This window comes from Canis lupus, chromosome 2 (genome assembly GCF_003254725.2).
Source record: "Canis lupus dingo isolate Sandy chromosome 2, ASM325472v2, whole genome shotgun sequence".
NCBI lineage: Eukaryota > Metazoa > Chordata > Mammalia > Carnivora > Canidae > Canis > Canis lupus.
Genome location: NC_064244.1, coordinates 51,836,837 through 51,844,556, shown reverse-complemented (window position 1 = coordinate 51,844,556; position 7,720 = coordinate 51,836,837). Strand labels below are relative to the sequence as shown.

The 7,720-nt window shown below is 43.4% G+C and overlaps 1 long non-coding RNA gene across 1 annotated transcript; it reads left to right on the top strand.

The window, feature by feature from the left end:
* The first annotated feature begins 2,784 nt into the window (after positions 1-2,784).
* On the top strand, positions 2,785-5,650 carry LOC112660433 (uncharacterized). The gene is made up of 3 exons (XR_003136928.3): positions 2,785-3,005; positions 3,408-3,553; positions 5,015-5,650. It is a non-coding gene; the product is annotated as an uncharacterized LOC112660433 (long non-coding RNA).
* The last annotated feature ends 2,070 nt before the right edge of the window (positions 5,651-7,720 follow it).

Below are 7,720 nucleotides of genomic sequence, written 5' to 3'. Positions count from 1 at the left end.
TCATGAACTGATCTGAAACCAAGAGTGGTATGCTTACTCAAGTGAACCACCCAGCGCCCATCAACCAGTGTTCTAACCTCTGAGAGTTACCACCTATGGTAGCATTTAGCACCCACAACAACCCCATGGCCTACGCACTACCACTATCCCCAGTTGACTTCTGAGGGAACTGAGGAACTCAGCACTGCTCCCTGGGGTGAGCACATGATGGGGTCAGAATAAAACGACAGGCCCACTCTCCCTCCTGATAGCCAGCCATGGCTGACTTCTATGGCTTCATCTGCTGCCACCCTCTCTATCTCCCCACAAGCCCCCTCTCCTTGGCCCTCCTTTCTGAACTGCCCTTCCTCCTTGGAATTCTTCCTCTGTGAATCTCCTCTGATTCCCAGGGAACTCCTCTCCTCATTTTTCTACCCAGGGAGTCCTGCCCCCTGAGTTTACCACCTCACTAGGGAGAGCTGATCTGACCTCTTACAATGAGCCCCTCTCACTCATCCCTACCATTAATACTAAGCTCTCTCTCAGGGCAAGAACTATACCCCAATAAATGTGCTCCACAGTATGTTTACCAAATGACTAAGTGAACAATGCTGGCCATCGTTTCACAGCACTAGGTAGGACTCTGATTCTCTCCTCTCTACTTTCAATACTATAGATAGAATTTTTAAGAACGCTTGGAAAATGCCAATAACTCTAATTCTCAGTCTTATACTAATCTCATTTCACTTTTAAAAAAATATTTTATTTATTTATTCATGAGAGAATGAGAAGAGAGAGAGAGAGGCAGAGACACAGGCAGAGGGAGAAGCTGTCTCCATGCAGGGAGCCTGATAGGGACTCGATCCTGGGTCTCCAGGATCACGCCCTGGGCTGAAGGCGGTGCTACACTGCTGAGCCACCTGGGGCTGCCCTTATTTCACTTTTCCCACAACATTCTCCATCCCTTGGAGAAAATGGAGTCATCTTTTCTCTCCTTTATTCAAATGAAGTACATTTAGTCCAATGACCCCTAGATTTTATCATTTCTGAAAAGATGGTGCTCATCTATTGGTAAGGATAAGAGAAAAAAGCCAAATCCTTCAAGCCTGAGGGCAATTTCTCCTCACAACAAACTCACTTTTTAATATCGTTACTTTATTTACTTTGTGCAGGAGCACCTTTGGACATATTGTTCTGTTTCTTACCCCGCCAAACAAACCAACCTAGTCTCCTTTTTCCCCTTGCCAAGCATTCCTTCAGACTGCCATCATCAAGAACCCAAAACGTTTATTCACTAAGACAAAAAAAAAAAAAAAAAAAAAAAAAAGTTTTCAACTAGTCTGCACAATGTTCCAGTGAGGTCAGCATGGATGGCATCATGCTTGTCATTTTAGCAGCAGGCAGACCCAGCACGGAGACGAGGCGGCTTAGCCCAAGGCCATAGCACAAGTCAGTACCAGAGCTGGAATCAGATGGGAGGAACCCTGGCCCTCAGCCCTGGATTCAGACCCAAGGTCATGTTAACCTAAGAGTTCTTTTTCCTTAGTTTCATGCTCTAATGAAGATAAGAGGTTGGGAAAACAATGCAGCTATTAAAGGAAGGGTCTCTTCCCTTACTGCCAAAGCCAACATGATCGAGAAAGTTGAGTTCATGTACAATGAAAGGAGATGCCTGTGCTCCACTGGTCTGCATTTTATTTTGTTTGATTTTCTTCCCCCAAGTGGTGGAACCAGCCATCTCTGAGGTCACCATAGAATCGACACTTCATGGTTTTGATCCTCCAAGAGCCTGTCCCTCAACAGAAGCCTTTCCGCTTGCCCTTGGGAATGTCTGAATTTGGAGCCTTTATGGGGGGAGTGGGGAGGAATTGGGTCCTGGGCTTCTACCCTCTCTAGAGAAATTATCCTTGGCCACTCCCCAAGCCAATGTCTCACCTAGCAGCTGTTCGCACCTTCTTTCTCAGAGATGAGAGCGGCATCTCTCTGTAGTTGCTCTGGGAACGGGGGCCCCAGCAGCCTGTTGAGGAGGCCAGTGTTCCCAAGAACCATTTCTTGGCAGCGAGCAAAATTTCCATAAAGCTCTTAAATATAATAAAATGTAATTAAAGTGCCACATGGAGTTAGCGCTCTTTGAAGTTTCATAGTTGCATAATAAACCAAGTCATAAACCAAGATTTGAATTGGAGATTGTATTCCTTTTTACAGATTAATTCTCATTAATTATCTACTTGACCCTCCTGTTATAGAGAAGTAAGTACCTGGTGCACCATAATTTGCACTGATAAAAGTTATAAAAGGTGCACTCCCCACTCAACATGGAGCTCTCACACACTTGACACTTTGTAGCCACTGAAAATTAGAACCTGTGTTTACTAATCATAGTCTCACAGCCTCATATATGACTTCAGAAATAGAAGTATATTCTGCCCCTTTGGAGTCTTTTTAAATCACTAATTCAATTTGTATACCAAGTGGTAAGTTGTCTGATGAAAAAGATAGCCCCTTATAAAGCCAATTTCTTGCTAACCTAAAGTACACAGCTCTTAAAGCTATGGATCCAGCCATGAGACGTGATTTGGGAGTTTGTTTTATTTTTTTTCCTCCACTGCCATGGAGAAGTAAGATTTCAGGGCTTCATTTCATCTTGTCATGCAATTTGACAGACCTGCTAATAACCACATGGACAAAGAAGGCTTTTCATCAAAACCAGTGAGAATTTACTAACTCACAGGTTATGTCACAAAGACTGATTACCTGTGACTCACACCCAGTGAAAGCTACTTTCACTGAACTCTGAGTCTCAGTGCTGAAAATTAATTTGCTTTGTGTGCAGGGACATTTATTGTATCCTGCATACCCGTGTGTGTTTTGGCTGTCTGCAAGTAGTTTATATATTCTTTCTTCCTGGGCTGCAGAGACTGAGGTAACTCCAGGGACAGGAGCACCTCAATATAACGAGAAGATTTGCAGAGGCTTATTCAGAAAACCATAAATGAATGATGATGTGAAGAGACAATCTAGGAAAGGTACTGAATTGAGTGGAAATAATATGCTTTTTTAAAAGGACAGAAGATAAACAGGTTTTTAAAAAAGAATTTATTTATTTATTTGAGAGAGAGAGGTCATGAGCAGGGGGGGAAGAGCAGAGGAAGCAGCAGACTCCCCACTGAGCATAGAGCCCCATGCAGTACTCAATCCCAGGACCCTGGTATCATGATCTGAGCCCAAGGTAGATCCTTAACCCACTGAGCCACCCAGATGCCCAAGACAGTCCAATTTTTATGTAGATTCTTCTTGGCTTTGGGAAAATGGCTGGCCTTGAACAGACAGAAGACACAGAAGAGAATCACACAAAAGGAGACTGCATCAGCCACAGGGTTAGCCAACGAGTAATTCAACCCAAACAATATTTTGTTGTGCTCCTATAGCAAAATCCTACTATGCCAGGTCTCAGGAATGAGACACCCTGACCATGCTCTGGGAGCTACATCAAGTTCATCAGACAACTTCGGCATCATAAAGAATAATGGCCACGATCAAGTCATAGAAGAGGAGGTGGTCACTGAAGGCAAAGGTATAAGACGGATTAGAATTCTTTGGGTTATGGAGAACAGAAACCAACCCTAGCAAATTTAATTCTGAAGGCAAAAGCATTATTCTAACACATGATTAGCTCATAGGCCCCTGGGGTAGGCATACAGCCAGGCTCTGAAAGGGATGAAAATCAGAGGCTGGAACCCTGGGAGTCTTATAGATACCTTCTCTCCAACTTTCATTCATTTATGTTTCTCCCTGTTTATCTGCTTGATTTTATACCTGTAGACCAGCTTTCTCACCTTCTAATGTGGTAGAAAATTTGATTCCTCCCCATAAAACTCAGGAGCCAACAGTCTGCAATGTTCTGTCTCCTTTGTCTAGGAGGGAGACCAGCATGACAGAGGCTGGAATCTAAATTCTCTGAGGAGAGATTCTGAATGGCTCAGGTTGAATCAGGTGCCCACTGCTGACAAATCAAGAGCGTCTGAGAGTAGGTGTGGAGTATGGGGTGAGGCCGGAGTGAGGTCATGAACTCACTGCAGAATGTCAACAGTCTTGGAGAAGCAGGAGCAGTTTCCAGAAATCAGGATTAGAGTGAGTTGGTTGGTCAGGCCAAACCCAGGCATCTACTACAGAGAAATCAGATAGATAAGAGGACTTGCTGGGGAAATAAACCAAACAAGAAGAAATGGAGGTCATCTACAGATAGCTATGTTAAAAAAAAAAAAATTCTGGATAGGGCTTGGTAAGATTCATTGGAAGGTGCATCAAGGCAAAGTAGTAACATTTCCGTTTAATATTTCAGTTATTTGTAGAATTTATGTTCTTGCCACAAACAAGTTGATGTCATCAACCAGCAACACAAAGCAACAGAATTGAAGTTGTAGGAGGGTGCTAGAGACTCTATGCTTCATCAGTTTTAGCTGGTGAAACCTGGTTCATCGTACTGGGGGTGGGGGGAGGTTGCAATGGGAAACAAAAGGATGATTTCCATTCCACTCCTACTTTCAGTAACTTCTCAAAATGTCACCAGAGCTACGGCAAAGGAAAGCACTGTGAAGGCAGTTTTGTTGACTGAGAGAATAAGTCTGCTTTCTTCACCTGCCAGTGAGTGCACCTTGGCTGGATCAAGTATTTCATGAGGCTCCACATCTATGTAAATGGTTTCCCACAAAGGGTACCAGCTTACTCTGGGGTAAAGGCCTCCGATGCCAATATTCTCATAAAGACTTGTAAAAATTAGTGATGGAAGAAATTTATGAGGTCATTCCCCCTTGTCTTTGCCAATCAAGGAAGAATTCTCCCCAAAATGTTCCCTGGTGAATTCTGTCTAGTCATTCTTTGAATAGAAATGAAAAGAACATGTTAGGACTTTCTTAGGTGCTAAACAGATCTATGCATAAGGCTGCCTGCTTTTGTATTCTTAAATCCAACCCTTTGCCTGCTTAAATTGAATTTCTTCTTCTTCTTTTTTTTTTTTTTTTTCATTTTTTCACAGTAATTGAATCTGGTTTTGGCCATGAGCATAATATACGAGTGGAGAATGAGGGTGAGGGGGAAGGGAGCTGCTGCAGGGCTGCATACCAGCAGATGATGGAAAATAGCAAGGAAGCAGAGAAGATGCAACTGTCTGTCCCTCTCACAATCTTTAGAGACCTTGGGCAGCTTAACAGCACATGGAGATAATGGAGGGAGCTTCTGGACATGTTTTTGCATCTAACAGGCCTCACACCAGGAGATCTCACCCTGCCGTACTGACTAGAAGCCTGACCGGGATCATGTTATGTCAAGGAACAATGTTTTTAACTCTTTCCTCCAATATACTAGACAGACAGGAATGGGCTTCCCTTTAACTCCTGGCATTCAAAGCTGCTTTTATTTGCTGAACAAATACTGAAGCTGAGACAAGGAAGCTCAGGGGAACACAGTGAGGAAAACATAGCCTGCTTTTTTATATACCCTTGATCACTTTTATAGCCATTTCTGTCAAGAACAGAGCATGACTCCATTCTACTAGCTGTTAGGATTCCACAACCAAAAATTCACTCTTGACTTTCCTAGGAGTGGCAATTGGTGTCTTCTTGTGCATTTGAACTGACATTTTCATTCTTAATCCACACCCTGACACCCTTTCCCCATGTCTTCATTCTCTTGACTCACAAAAATCCAGATTTTTTTTTAATAAGTCACAACAAGAAATAGTTGAGCAAAAGGAGAAAAGATTAGAGCAGGAAACAAACAAAACCAAACCAAAGCCCAGGATTGCAAGCCACTGCTTTCACATCAGATGAACGATCCATTTTGTAGGCAAAACAAACTGTACATGATATTCCAATGTGCACTGACTGTCCCTACATAGTCACTCATCTAGGCCAGAGGAGGCTCCCTGCTTGTTTTGGGTTGTTCACCTGAAAGAAAGCAAAGCAGGTGACCCTCTGCCCAAAGGCTTCTCCAAGGATCAAACTGTGTACACGACTTCTTGATTCCTCTCCAGCCTGGCAGAGAGCTGCTTGCTGGCATTGTGAGGAACTAAAGACTCTTGAGGAAACAGGTGCTTGGCAGCCTTTGCAGATCCCCCTAGTATCCACTGCACTGTTTCAAAAGAGGTGGCTGAGGTACTTCTGAAACTTTTGGGGGGGGCCAGTGATTGTCACAGCCTATAGAGCACAGCCACAAGACTCTCTGATGAGATGGCTATCTGAGACAAAGGCAGCAGAACCATTCTTTATTGTGGTGGTGAAGTCCATTATATACCTACCACAGGAAAATAAAGCCCATGTTCAAACAAATAATCTAAAAGAACAGAGTTAGAGGCAAAATGATAGTCTACCTGCTTCTCCCACTGAAGTAGTCTCCGAGCTAATGGGTAATTATAGAAGCCAGGCCTTCCATTTCCAAATTTGGATAGTAGGAGGCAGATGCAGACAAGGAGAGGCTCTCACGGCAGCAGTTCTGCATACCTGGCCGTAAGGCTGACCTTCAAAAATGCTCAGGGGTCCACGCTGCACTAAAGCCTGTAGGAATCAGTACTGCCAACCCAGTTAGAGTGTTTGAGATGTGGAGGCTGGTATGGGAGTCCCGTTCCTCCCAGGATGGGACCTCATTGCCCCTCTGGTCCTGAACCAGGAAGAGGCAAGGCTCTGGAGGAGAACATGGGATGAAGGAAGGTTGGAAGGGTTAGGGTGGAGAGGAAATAAAGCACCTCTTCTCACTCTGCTTGGGGAACACAGGTCCCCCAAAGCCCAGGGAGCTTAGGGCTTTGTTCACATCTGTATATACTAATGACAGTGAACTTAGCTCCATCTTAGGAGAAGAGCATGGTTGTCAGAGTGCAAGGGAAGAGTAGTCATACCCAAACCATGAGGGGAGTGGGTGAAGCCAGCTGCTTATTAGACTTGATAAATGTCCTGGAGAACTTTCCAATGTCTTTGGTTCAGCGAACCCAAAAACATATGTCACCAAGGAACTTCTTTATTTGCCTTTATTTTAAACCCTTGTGTATTTTTAAGACAACAGAGTCCATATGTTCCTGTTTCATTTACACTTAACTCGTTAAGTGATGTTTGGTGAGTGTCATTTGATGGATGTCCAGAGAGTCTCTGTTACCATTTTATATGAGCATTTTGAAAGGTTTGCATTCAGAATCCAGGAGCCAGCTAAACCAGATCTGAACAGGACCCAGTTTGGCTTGAAATTTAAAATTTTTGAGGCTCTGTTGGATCAGATTCTTGGCAAAAGCCCTTCTCCTGTCCCAGATTCATAGCCAAAAGGCTGCTGTGCAAGCCCAGCCCCGGAAAAAGGGTTAAGGGAAGTGTGTCAGAACACTTAATTGAAACAACAAACCCAAGAAATGTCTCAAACAAATAAAATGCCCAAAGGAAAAATTTCATTTTAAGGTTAGTTCCCACTTGCTCTCGTAAAATGGCAACTAGAAGAGCAACGATCAGATTGAATCAAGATAGAGAAGGCTTGATGATAAACAGCATTTGTTAGGATGTGAAACTCCAGTTTCTTTGCTCAGGGAGATCCCATCAAATGCTTTGCATTTTTCATTAAAGGAACCAAAGAAAAATATAAAGTGTTTGATGGGATGCGTATAAGCAATGAAAAGCAGAGAAGAGTATCATTGACAAGCCAAAGCAATAAATAATTTTTAAACATACAGTATGCCCTGGCTAGAGAGAAGGAAACGGGGACTCATCTG